This window comes from Agelaius tricolor, unplaced genomic scaffold (assembly GCF_023055355.1).
Source record: "Agelaius tricolor isolate 1412-34295 unplaced genomic scaffold, bAgeTri1.0.p SCAF_2, whole genome shotgun sequence".
NCBI classification, from domain to species: Eukaryota; Metazoa; Chordata; class Aves; order Passeriformes; family Icteridae; genus Agelaius; species Agelaius tricolor.
The window spans coordinates 88,568,416-88,582,009 of record NW_027269262.1 but is presented as its reverse complement, the minus strand read 5'-3'; the positions used below and the strand labels follow the sequence as shown (position 1 = coordinate 88,582,009).

Below are 13,594 nucleotides of genomic sequence, written 5' to 3'. Positions count from 1 at the left end.
TTTTAAAGCCAAAGCTGTAATTAAATGTGCAGCAATTCTGAGAGTATTCATACTGGTAAATGTTATTGACATTTCCTTTCCGCTTTTTCCAGCGGAAACAAATTATTAATACCCTATTGTTGCAATAATGAGCTCTTGATAGACATAGAATTTATTTTTTCTTGTACTGTTTTAGCCCTGAATCTGTTCTCACAAGTAAAAAATAGAGATAATTTTTATCATCACTGGCAGTGACAGAAAGAGGAGCACAGTGTGGGAACACCATGAAATGTATGGCAAGGCTGTTCTGGAATCAAGGAATACAAGGCACCTGTGCAGCTTGTCACCTTCCAGTCCCTGGAATGGGATGGGATGATCTGGGTAAGCTGTGGAAGCAGTAACTGAAAACCTGACCCAAATCACTAATGATATAGAAACCAGCTTTTAAAATATTTCCTTTCCTACTCCAGGTAATTGGTTAGACTTGGAGTTCCAGTTGCTATCTTGGAGCTCCTGGATCTGCTGCCTCTATGGTGCTTTGGTATCTGAGCTGTTCTGCTACAGCAACTACTACACCTGTCCCCTGAGCCATTATGGGCTTGCTTTCTCCTTTAAGGTCAGTTGGTTTTCTTTTTTTCAATTTTCTAGGTACAGATACTTTAGAACATTTAGCAAAGAACTCTAGAAATCTGGATAACTACTAAATTATACTGCTCAGCCTCTCTCCAGTTTACCACTAATTAAATGTTCTTATGATGCACTGGGACAATTATAATAATTGATGGGTTTTTAAAAGAAGCTGAGTCGAAAATACTTTTCTGCTGGAACATGCCTCATTGTGGAGCTGGAAAATGAAAGGAAATAATGTGATAATATTTTATCATACAAGAATATAGAAAATAAAAATGTCTCAAATAAAAAATACAAAATTCAGCAGTTTGATCTGAGCAGTACAAATCATATCAGTAATGAAATGGGGTATTTTTGTTGTTGTTTGTTATGAAAAATATTTTATGGACAAGCATGACTTGTATGGAGAATTAATATCTTTTATTACATGGGATGATGCAGATGGAAAAAAATATTTTCATAGGCATGCAGTACTTCCTTTTCTTATAAAAATTCTAACAAAGCAAAAGAAATGCTATGTCAAAATCCAAACAGATTGTTTCCACTTTTTTGGAAACAAGACATTCAAAATCAGCTGAATTCTCCTTTGGCCTGATTGCCTTCATTGCTGGTTTGGAATGGAAATAAATGTTACCTGGGAAAAAAAAAAAAAAGGTTTTCAATTCAGCCATACCAGTACATTAGGGATGAAAAAATTCCAGACACCAACTTTAGATCAAGCTGGAACCCTGTGCCTGGCCACTGAGGTGTCTGCCAGCAGAGCAGCCTCCCTGTGCTTTGATCCATTGATTAGGATGCTGGCAGCCACGGCAATGGACCCGACTGAAGAGCAGCCCAGGAGTGCCACTGGCAGGGTGGCTGTGCCCTCCTGGGGCTGATGGACAGGGTGCTAAACGTGTCTTGGCACAGCACCCACCCTGACAGCTTCCCAGGCTGCTCACATCACTGCCTCCTTCATTCTGCCCTGCAGCAGGGCTCTCCTGGGCTGCTTGGGAGTGTTTACACTTCCCTGTGAACACAGGCCCCCAGTGTTTATCCACACAGTCAGAAATAAAGGCAAGCAAATAAAAAAGAGGCTGGGACTGTTTCCATCTGCTGTGCCCCAGAGCACTGAGCATCCTGCATGCAGCACAGCTGAGACCTGCTGCTCCTGCTCCTCTCTGCTGGGAACAGCCTGCCTTGCAAGGGCTTCAAGCTGTTTCAGGAGCTGGTACCCACAGCACACAGAAATACAGAGTCCTTTGTGCCTAATTTACCACTGTGCCTGGCTTTGAAGAAAAGTGGGATGTGGAGATTTTTGCACAAGGCACTGTTTCCTTTTATCATTTTCTTTATTGTGTGCAGGTTGATTTGAGGCATTCCTGGAAGTTAAAAATCCCAAGAAGGAACTTTTTGCTCATTTTCACTATCTCTAATTAATTACTTCCTAAAAAAAAAAAAATAAAAGAAGCTTGGAAACTTTATTTCTCTGTGCATTGGAGATCTTTTTGACACAGGTAGACATCACTACCTGTCTACTATAAAGCTGGATTTATTGATTCTTGTTTCCTCTCTAGTCCAGGCTCCTTTAGGGCACCTTGGGAATAGCTGGGGCTCTAGAAGATCACTCAGAGCTACTTGCAAAATGACTTGCTGGCCTTGCTGGCCCTGATGACCACTCCCCAGACTGATCTTCCTGCTTTTCCAGATCCTTGTCCATTGCTCTCCTGATGCTGTGGGAAGCAAGAAATAACAGCACAAACTTGCCCTGACTTGAAACCCTTTGGGTTGAAGGCAAATTGAAACCCTCTTTTTTCCATGATGTCTTGGCCCCTTTGGATGGGCCATCTCTTACTGTGTTTCTTTCCATGTGCTTTGAAAGCTTTCCCCAGAGATGCCAGAATATATCAGAAATAATTACTAATTTTAAAGTGATGTATATTTTGGATGTGAGGAATGCAATTCAAACTGTATCCCACAGCTTTCCCCTGGAAGCAGATGACAAAATATTGTGGGCAAAATGCAGCATGAAAGTACTGCCAGGATCCTGCTCCAATGGGTTTGGTGGGCCTCCTAATTAGCAAGGAAAATTGCTGAGAATGAGATTTTGGTAGGTAAGCCTGTTTTAGTGCTGGTGAGTATCTGTAAATACAACTGTGCAGAGTGCTCTGTTGTGCAGAGGTGCTGTTACATTTGCATGCAGTCTGCAATGTTATTTACATCTAAAAACTCAGCTGTAAATTATTTCTGGCTGCCCTCTCTGCTTCAGGGGAACACATGAGTGCCCTTCCTTACCCAAAATATTAAACCATAGTCAGGGAGTGGCAGTGCAAATGTGTTTGGCTCTCATTTTGAGGTCCCCATGATTCATGGCATCTGAAGTGACATGATGAGTCCCTCAGCCATAGGGAATACAGCAGATGCTGTTTGACCAACCTAGAGGCTTGGAAAGAGAACAAAGTAGCTGTGATGGGAAGAAGGGAGGAGGAGACACATGAGGAAATACAGATTATTTCTGTGAAGAAGAGATGGGCACTGTGCTTGAAGAAAAAGCTGGTACATACAGGACAGGAAATTATGGCACAGTTTTGAAGAATTGAAGACATAATGGTCCATTCAGGGAGGTACCCCTGAGACCCTCCTCTTATTCTGCTACAGGGTGGTAATATGAAGGAAGATAGATGTTACAAATGTGGGTGCTAATATTTCTACTGCTGTGTGGAAATATGCAGCTTCTCTTTCTCTGAGACAACTTGTGAGGATAGCACTCAGCAGGTTTTCCTGGAGCAGACTGACCACACTCATGGGCAGAGCCAGAAAATTCCTCTATTCCCAGTCCAAGCTTCAAATCAGGAGACACTAGAGAACACAGGTGTGTGATATCCTCTCATCCATAACACATCAGAAATTTTAATGCTTAACCTAAGGTGCCTGCTATGTGATAGAGAAAAAAACAGTGTTGGTTATGTGTTACTGAAAAAACCCCACACTTTTAATATGTTTGTTCTGTTTATCTTTACTTAAAAAGAATAAAGCCTCAGGGATAATGGGGACTGCCTGCCTCTACAGAGTATTTTGTGCCTAATTAATTTTATGTATGGACATGAGCTGCTTTATCTGCTAGATTAGGTATCAGTTCTAATGTAACATTTCTTGCTTGTAGTTTGGGGCACAGGGCACCATTTTATTAGCTATTTTAGATTTCTTGTTTCATTTTTTTATACTTCAATAAAACTCCAGGCATAGTTGCCATTTTCCCTTTTCTCATAGTTGAACAGACAACAATGTAAAGTTTTCAGACAAAAACCCTGGAGGTTTTACTGAGCTCCCAAAGATGAACAAAAACAATGAGCACAGTCAGACCTGTCAGCAGAAGTTGTTTTGTTTCAATGATCACTCCACCATGTAGAATTCTTGCCTCATAACAAACTCAAAAGCAGCATCTCCCAGAGACTCTCTCTGACTCCTCCAAGAAGTATCCTAGGAGAGGTGGAACAAGATTAATGGTTTGTACCTTACTTCTAAAGAGAGACTGATGATTGCCTGGAAGGGACCACAGAAGGCACTGCCAGTCAAAAATCTTCCTTCCTGCAGCCATCCCACAATCTCAGTGCCAATACCCTTGTGAGGATAAACCAAATCCTGTCACTCACTGAAAGGACTGAATAGCTCAATAACAGCTTTTACCCAAACTCCAATACATGGAAAAAATGTGCATAAGGAAACCCCCATGTCCAGCATCACACAGAGCAGGAGCAGAAGAGTCCCAAAAGGCTGAGACCATGGCAGGCCAGAGGAGGCACTCCTTGCATCCAAGCTCAGCAACAATCTTCTCAGAGACACACTCAAAGCACTCTACAAACTGATCTAGGAAAGAGCTTTGACATCAGTAGAGCTTAAGGGTTTGGGCTGAAACTGAGCTTCAAATGCTCATCTCTGAATTGAGGACGATGGGGTAGTTTAGGAAGCAATAGGAGCTTGAGTATGATGCACAATATGATATAGACTTAACCTAAGAAAACCAGAAGAGCAGCAGAACTCCCACTGTATACAAATTACTGACTCTATATATGCCAAAGTATGACCTCCAGCTAGGATATAATAACCAGCTTTCATGAGCAGCACTCATTATATTGTGTCCATTATAAAAGTGCAGCTACATGACAGTGCCATAGGCCATAATGTTCTCACTTAGAAGAATTTCAATTTTCTTCCAAGAGACAACATATCCCTTTTGCAGGCTTATTTTGCGCATCCTGTGCTCATTTTTATTTTATAGGATGGGATGTGGGGTATATTTTTGAGGTTTTTTTCTCCTAAAGAAACAAAGGAACTGCACACAAAAAAATCTGTCTTGATTTGGGAGGCACAGCAAGGCAAGGACTCAACCAGTGTAAATCAGCATGATGAACACCAGCTGAGGACTTTTGCCAGACAGCTATAAATCTGCTGGATCAAAGTGTTTGTCAGTGACCAAAAACATCTCACAGAAATGGCCTGGCTGGCCCTCTGTTGACACAACAGAAAGATATTGCTAAATCAGCAAGAAACCTTGGATTTGTTTGTGATGACTTAAAAGAGGTTTTCTCAGTTTTTCTCTCGGCTCTTCTTCCTAAGTGTGAAATAACTCAAGGAACACAAGTGTCTGGCTAAGGAGTGGGAGAAACACCTGTGGGATTTTGGATGAAATACTAAATGGCATAGGCAGATCCAGGCAGTCTGGCAGAATTTATCAGCTGTGAGTTACTGCCCTTCATCTGCTCCAACACACTCAGGAAGCCACAAAGATGCCTCCACACGATGCTAGGCCTGTCTTAAGAGAACCTACAGATCTCTACCATACAGAAAGCTACATCTGACAGTCTTCCTCAGCACCCTTCATTCAATGGTGTGGAGATGGAGATAAGGGAGAGCACGATGCCACTCACCTAATCCTGCAATACCTAAAAACAACTGGGAAGAACAGCATCTCCCTACTGCCTAGCTCCTTCTTATTAGCCATAAAGGAAGTGGAAAGGAACAAACTCTAATAGTTTTGGTGTTTTCATAAAGGCCTGGCAGTCACTTTCCCTGCAGAGATGCCAGTCTGGGTGAGTTCAGGGCCCAGGTTTTCACAGAGTGTGGGGAAAGGCATGGGAAAGTCTGTCCCCAGAGAGACAGGACAAGCAGGTTTCCACTCCAGCTGCAGAGTTATCTCTCTGCTGTTATCTCTCTGCCCAGGCAGATGCAAATATTCTGTGATACATCTTCCACTGATGGCAAAGAACCCTCCGGAGGACTCTCTCTAGGATACTAAAGTTTTCCACACAGCCAGGAAATATTGTCCAAGGCTGCCTTGAGGGCACATTCCTGTGAAACCCAAGGCAGAGCTCACACCAGTCCCTGTCTTGAGTATCACAGCAGGGAACAAGCACTCCTCAAAGCCTTGGCAGGGATGGTAGCTGGGTTAAATCTGAGGAACAGATTCCCCAGACCAGCTCACTGTAGGGGCACCTGCAGTCTCTGCTCAGCCTGGCTTCTCTGTGGGGCTCTGGTGGGTCTGTCTGGGCTGGAATTAACTTTCCCCACAGCAGCCCTGCTAGTGCAGTGCTCTGTTTGTGGCTGGCACAGAGCTGACAACACACCAGTGTTTTGGCTGTTGCTGAGCAGTGTTCCCACAGCATCAAATCTTTCAATTCCTCCCTCAAGTACCCATAGGCTGACTGTGGACACGACCTAGGGCAGTGATACAGCCAGGACAGCTGACCAAGATGACCAAAAGGCTGTCCCATACCATTCCATGTTCAACAAAAAGATCTTACAGAAAGGTTAAGGTCAGGGCATATCTTATTAAGGTATTTGTGGTCCAAAGCAACCACTACACATATTAATATCTACTTCCCAGAAAGCAGCTGAACATCATATGGGATGTAGTGAATTTGTATTTTTTTATGGCCTTTGCTTTCATACATAGCCTTTGCTTTCTTTCCTAAAATTGTCCTGACCAAGAAGTTTTTCAGCTTATTTTCTCACTCTGTCCTTTTAAAGAGAGGGACTGAGAGAGGAATTGGGTGGGCACCTGACAGACAGACAAGAACAGCCCACCACACAGAAAATGTCAATCAATGGTGCCAAATCTATATATAAAAAAGGTTGTAAGAAGTGAAATGGCCAGTGGTAAATGAACCTGGCAAAGAATCAAAAAATCATTACACAGGAAGAAGGAAAGACTAGGGAAGGCAAACTCACCTCTAAATCATCAGTAGTAAAGCCATTAGTAAAGCCATTAATGGAGAGTTTTTGGTTTCCTGTTTTTTGGGGTCATTGCTGATTGGAGAGTTTCAAACAGGCACGTTAACAGAGACATCACATTGTTGTCCTCTCCTCTCCAGGATGAGAGCCCTTCTCTGCCTGCTTGATGGTCCCACTGTCCTCTCTCTGCCTGGCCTGTGGGACACATCCCCAGATCAGATTTCTCTGTTCTGTCCCATGCTAGCAGCCTGTGCCAAAGTGTCCCAGCAACAACCATACAAACTTTGGGGAGTGATGGGAAGACCAGGGAAATTTTGTCACACTCCCTGAGTAATACCAGTCCTTTCTTGCAGTCCCAGTTTCCAGCTAAACATTTTTTGCCAGTCTGTACTTTCCTTTAAAGCCCACTGTTACCAATGCAATTCAGTTTTTCTGACTAGGCTCTGTGTGTCTGTGTGGTTTGTACTGACAACCTCTGAACCTGCTGGCCAAAAATATTGACAGATGTCAGAGCTGTGAAGTTCTAACACTTAATGAAAACCCTGTCAATCCTTCCAGTGAGAAAATCTTGGCATGAGGCTAATCTTAATGAGCAAATGCTTCAAAAAGTTTTGCTGGGCCACTGGTGGGTTTTTATTTCACTCAAATAATCTCCTTCTTTGCAGCACATTTGGGTAAGATTTTTTTTTTCCACTGAGCTAAGAACTTGCTTGTGCAAGTAATCCTGTGAAAACATTAGGAAATTTTCATGATGGCAAGGAAGGATACCCCAAAGATACCCCATACTCTCTACTGGTGATGTCAGAGACATAGAGGTTTATATTATCATTTTTGACTGGTCTACTCATCTCCTTCAGGCAGGAGCATTTTATTTACAGAGATTTTATTTTCAGGTGAGATGGCAGACCTTTAGCACATGGTTGACCATTAGGATTCATGGTTGATTCATGACACAAGATGAAATTAAAAATTGTTTCCAGAGTTCCTGAGCTCTACCTCTCCTACATTTCCCATGATGATTGTTACAGCTGTACCTGCCCTAGTAAAAAAGCATCACCTGGGGATTCACTAATAAGTTCAAGTGCCCAGGAGGGGTGTGGGAGGATGTGCTTGTTGCAGGTCTCTCCTGTCTCCACGAGGAAACACACCAAATGTATTTTAGAAAAGGTCTTTCCATGCATTAATTAGAGCAACACTGAGTCACCCATCTCATTAAACTGCTGATAGAGATCAGCAAATACTTCCTTTGCAAGAATTTGACATCTTCCAGGGGCTGCAGGTAACAGTACAAAGAGACATATCCACACCCCTCTTTTACTGAGAACCTCTGTGAACTGTTTTCTGATGGATTTAATGTTTGCTATCAGCTTCTGCAGGATTAAACGTGGAGGCTGGATCCCCTTCCCTGTATCCAGGACACATTCCTGGGAGCTGTAAGCTTGATGCCCTCCCCATCTGGCCTGGTGGCACAAGGATGTGAGTGCAGTGGGATGTTTAGCTGGTAATGTCCAATTCCTGCAGATTGTTTCAAGCCAGTGGCAGGGGGAAAAAAAAAGGAGGAGAAAGAAAAGGCCATCAACAACAAACCCTCAGCACTCTTTAAGTGATAATGTTTCTCCATATTTAAATTCTAGGAGAGGTGAAATGGCAGTTTTGTGAGTCTCAGGCCTAACTAAATCTTCCAGGCTGGCCAGAGGGTGAGATTGCTCCTTCCTCACTCCTCCTCTTGCTACTGTAAGGGGAGCAAAGGAAGGAGATTCACTGTCCCTTCTGTAATCCTAGGCTGTCTGCAGCTTCCTTAGCTGAAATTCTCATTACAGGTTTGATGTCCTCTTTGACTGCTGGGAGATTGTAAAACAGCTTTTCCTGGTGAAATATCAAACTCTCTTGAAAAAACTTACATTTTTAAATAGAAAAACAATTCATTTGACCATGTCCATTAGAAGTTTTTTTAAACAAGTCTTAACAAAAAAGAAGCTGGAGTTGGTGATTTCATTTCTTATACATTTTTAAATTAAATTTCTGCTTAATTTTTAGAATGTGCGATATGCTGTTATGCAGAAACTGAGGACCATGTCATAGCTCATTTAAGATTTGGTTTAGTATTTTAGGAATCATGAAGGTGTCTGTGTTAAAAAAAGAGTATTTTCATAATGGGCAGTAATGTGCACTTGAGTCTCATAGGGCAGCACTCGTGTGTGTGTCCCCCACCCTTTTTTTCTTCTTATAAGTCAAAGCACAAGCTAGACAGCCTAAGTTACATTTCAGAACATCACAAAACTCCCTTTGGCGGACAACTTATTCACACTGGAGAAAAAGCAATTTGCCAGGTTCAAAAATTAATTAAAAATGCCTAATGTGACTCAAGAAATCACACACTGAACCCCTGTGATACATTTTTAATGAAAAAATACTCCTGAAATTCATTCAATATTATAGATTTATACCCTCCAAATAATTCAAAGCAACCTCTCCAGAACTACCAATGATCTAATCTCCCAAACTGAAAATTATATGAAAAAAGGCATTTGACATTCAGTAAATACTCCAATATATTGTTAAAAAAAACCCCCAAAAACAAAAAGAAAACAAACCCAGGGAATAAAAAATACTGGTAATTAGGAAGACTGAAGGGGAATATTTCATTTGCTATAAATCAGAAATGACAGTTCACAAATGATTCAGTGCTTCCATTGTTACACTTTAAGGGTTTTGTAGGGCGTACAGTGCTGCTTGCTACCAAAAAACTCCACCCCAAATGCAGTTATTTGGGATAGCAGGTGTGGAATTTCTGTATTGATTTGGTACAGGATGACAGCAGCTATTTAGAAACAGTAAAAGTTCTGTGAAGTGACTTGTGCTCCAAATTGACTGTATTTTTTGATGGGTGTCTTGAGACACCTTGGAGGGACTTGGGTTTTAAGGATTCACCATGCTCAGTGCTCTCTCAAGTGTGTCTGATAAAAGAAGTTGTGTACCCAGAATTACTAATGAGGATTTGAAGATTTGGAATAGAAATGTGCATAATAATCCTTAAAAGGGCTCAATTTTTAAGTCTACCATTGCTGCCTCCTTCTAGAAAAACATCCGTTTCTCACCCTGAAAAATCATGTCATGTTTTTTCATCGTTCATGTTCTTTAAAAATTGAAATTTAGCACTTAGATGCCAGTGTCATTGGGAGGTTAGATATGTCTTTTAAGGGATCCTTTAAAAATTTGGATCCTGGTTTTGTTTGGGCAACCACAGAAGCAATGAACATCTACAGGAATGAACTGAACTCCCCTCACTGAACTCCAGGCGGGTTCCTTCCATGAAACCCTGATCCTCAGCACATGGAAAGGATGCATAAATGAGACTTTATCACAGGGGAAGACAAATATTTGTAAAATGTGGCCAAGATGACAATATTTGGGAGTTACATGCTGGCTGTGGATGAGTTACTGGCATACTCTCAGTATAAATTGTCTCTGGTTAAACAGGGTTGTGCACCATCTGTCAGGGTTGCACCTACACATTCCTGGGCAAAGCAGGGCAACAAGAAGGGGCTTGAACATGTTGTTTCCTTGGACAGATGCAGTGCTACCCACTGCCCTGTTCTGCTGCCCATGCACTTTTATCCATCAGTCTAACACTCCAGTTAAAAACAATCCAGTAGAAAATCCAGAATTCTTGGGAATATTTGTCTGCTTATGTGGTGTTCCTTTTCCTTTCATGCATTTTATTCTTCTCTTTAAAAGGTTGATAATATCCAATTGAAGCCATATCTTAAAGATTACTTCCTTTTCATCATTGCTACTGTTAAGGAAGCCCAGGGTTTGAAGTGATTTTAAGTTCTCCTGTGTAAAAGATGACCCATCTGGCATTTAATCGAAAATCAAAATTTTTAGGAGCCATTATGAGTCAGGGAAGTGAGAAAGAGAGAAACAGATACATATACACAGTGGCTTGTAGCATGTGACATGGGTTGCAGTCAGGCTGGTAGAACATCCTGACCTCAATGATGTAAGTGAGGCCACAGAATTTAACCCATGAAATGCCTAAGATCAAAATGATAAAGAGAATAGGGGGGGAAAAAAAGAGAAAAAAAGAAAAAAGAAAAAAGTAGAGAAAAAGGAAAAAGAAGAAAGAAGGAGAAGAAGGAGAAGAAGAAGGAGAAGAAGAAGGAAAAGAAGGAGAAAAATGAGAAAAGGGAGAAGAAGGAGAAGGGGAAGAAGAAGGAGAAAAAGGAGTAAAAGGAGAAGAAGGAGAAGGAGAAGGAGAAGGAGAAGATTATTCTTATTAATAATAATAATAATAATAAAGGAAGGGAAAAAAAGAAAGAAGAAGAAGAAAACCCTCAAACACTTCCCTTCTCAGAAGTGGGGGGGCAGGAAACTCGTGGGTAAAATTTCACCTTCCACTGTAGCAGATGCAGCCTTGCTGCACATAGTGAAACCATGTGCATGTGCATGCACAGTGTGCATGAAGAGCAATATGTGCACTTAGCTGCTGCAGTGTAAATGCAGGCAGAAGGGAGAGGAAAGAGAAGGGGAGAAAAGAAAACAGAAATACAATTCCCATATCTCTGGGAGTAACAATTTTTAACATTTCTTTTGAATAGCAATATTAAAAAATCACCCTAAATCTTCTGTATTGAGTCAAAAGAGCAAGACTCAGCTTTTTCTGCAAGGAGAATAAAGAACCATCTCCAAGAAGGCAGAGCTGCTGTTTTTGGCCTCCCACAGTGTGTGAAGCAGTTTCTCAGCACTGGCAGGGCACGAGCAAAGCCCAACCCACCTGGTCTGAGACTGTCCCTGCTCCCACCAGGGCTCTGGAGAACCTTCCCTCCCACCTCACACCGAATCCCAGGCAGAGCTGAGCCTGCTCCATGGCAAGCAGTGGCCATTAACACTCCAAAGATCTCAGCTGTGTGTTCATTCCAGCTGGAGATCATTTCTCCATTGCTTCCTGATCCAGAAATATTCAAGTTTGTGACTTCTGGAAATCCCCCTCCTCCTGTTGAAATATGGCATTTTAAAAGCCATTTCCTTTATCTGTGGGCTTTGAAAACATGCCATGGGTTTAAAATATTTCTTTTAATGGTTATTCTTTTTTTACTGAAACAAAAGTCAATTTTCACAAAACCACAAATGTCTGTGGTCACTCAGGCTTACTAATACTTTCCACAAATATCTCAGACAGTAGAAAATAAAGGAATTTGTTTTAAATCCTGGCACCTGAAAACAGCTGCTGTGATTTTTTGATATTTTTCATTAATTGCTTGGGAAAAAGAAATTGGATGCACTCTTTTGCAGTATTTCTTGAAGGCTCCATCGGCCTACCAAGTGATGGGAGATTAATAATTGTGGAAAATTCAGTGCAAATTGACAAACAAAATTTAATTAGCTCAGAAAGTCGCCTCCTAGAGTCAGGTATTAGACAAATACATTGTTCGTGCTACCTGAGCAGGACAATGAATGAATGCTTGTTGCTTTGCTGGTAAACAAATGTCATTTCTGGGATGAAAAAGCAAAAATCTCTATGTAGAATGGGGTGGGCTGTGCAACAAAGGATGCTGGCACAGCCTGGCCCTGCTGAGCAGGTGGGAGGACAGTGAGCATCAGTCCAGGCACTGAGGGAAATGTGGTGGTGGCAGAGGACACTCCCAAAGAAGGTGAAACCCCCATAGCTTCTCCTTCCCCCCAGCTGCCATAGGGAGCAGGGAAATGCACTTCCCAAGAAAACAAGATTTGACACAGGTGATTGATTGACTCTGGGCTGTACATCCTGGGAATCCTGCACTGCTCTGTTGCTTCAGCTTGACCACTAACCAAGAAATTCAAGAGATTTATGGCAGTTTCCTGCACAAGGCAGGGACAGGGCCTGAGGAGCCCTCTCAGAGGAAGCTGGGCTGAATGCAAAGCTGCTGGGGGTGCTGACTAGTTCAGAGCAGATGTTCATAATGCTCTTTCACAGCACTACTGATCCTCAAGCTTTTGTTCACACATCATGTGGTCTTCATGGCATTTTTACTTTGTGTTATTCCTTCCTGGAAAACTGAGCTCTAAAAGCCTCTCTTGTTGTAAGCAGCTGCCCTGGGTTACTGTGGGGAGAACCCTTTGAGAAAGAGCAGCACATGATCTGTGCTCTGGGCAGATGTGAAGGTCCCAAATCTGTGCCTGTTGCCACCACAGCTGTGCTGCAGCTGCCACCACCAGCATCCAGCACTGCTGTCTGCAGCACACCAAAAGGGACTCATCAGGTAGGACAGAGTGAGGCTTGATTTCAGCTGGCAGCAACCTCCTGGACAGGCTGAGAGGGTGCTTTGCTTCAAAAATTCCTGTTGAAGAAACTTGCTACTCCCTTCACTACATGTGCAGTCAGTTCTCATGCTTCTATTTCCAGCAGGCAGCTCCCAGTGCCAGCCCAGTGCTGCTGAGCAGAGCCTGCACCCCACAGAACCAGAGCTGCAAAGTCTGCTAGTCAGAGAGGAGCCAAGGCCTGGCTGGCTGTGGAAACTGAATTGTTTCATCATGCCTGAAGCATGGAGAGCTCTCTCAAAGGCATGGTGTGGGGAAGAAGGTCTCTTCCTCTGGGAATCTCTGGCTGCTGCCTATTCATAAAGAATCTTTTTTCATTTTTCTTTTTTTTCTTTTAAAAAGGAAAAAGTGCAGAGCAGCATATGCATTTCTACTGTATAAATCACAGAACCACAAAAAGGCTGAGGCTGCAGGGGACTTTGGGAGGTCATCCAGCACTAACCCCTTGCTCAGGCAGGGACACCTACAGCCAGCT

General features: G+C 42.4%; 1 long non-coding RNA gene across 1 annotated transcript; it reads right to left on the bottom strand.

The window, feature by feature from the left end:
• Positions 1-1,007: 1,007 nt before the first annotated feature.
• On the bottom strand, positions 1,008-7,055 carry LOC139600964 (uncharacterized). Its single transcript, XR_011682737.1, has 3 exons — positions 6,817-7,055; positions 3,952-4,068; positions 1,008-1,243 (listed from the first exon to the last, which is right to left on the bottom strand). It is a non-coding gene; the product is annotated as an uncharacterized lncRNA (long non-coding RNA).
• Positions 7,056-13,594: the final 6,539 nt, after the last annotated feature.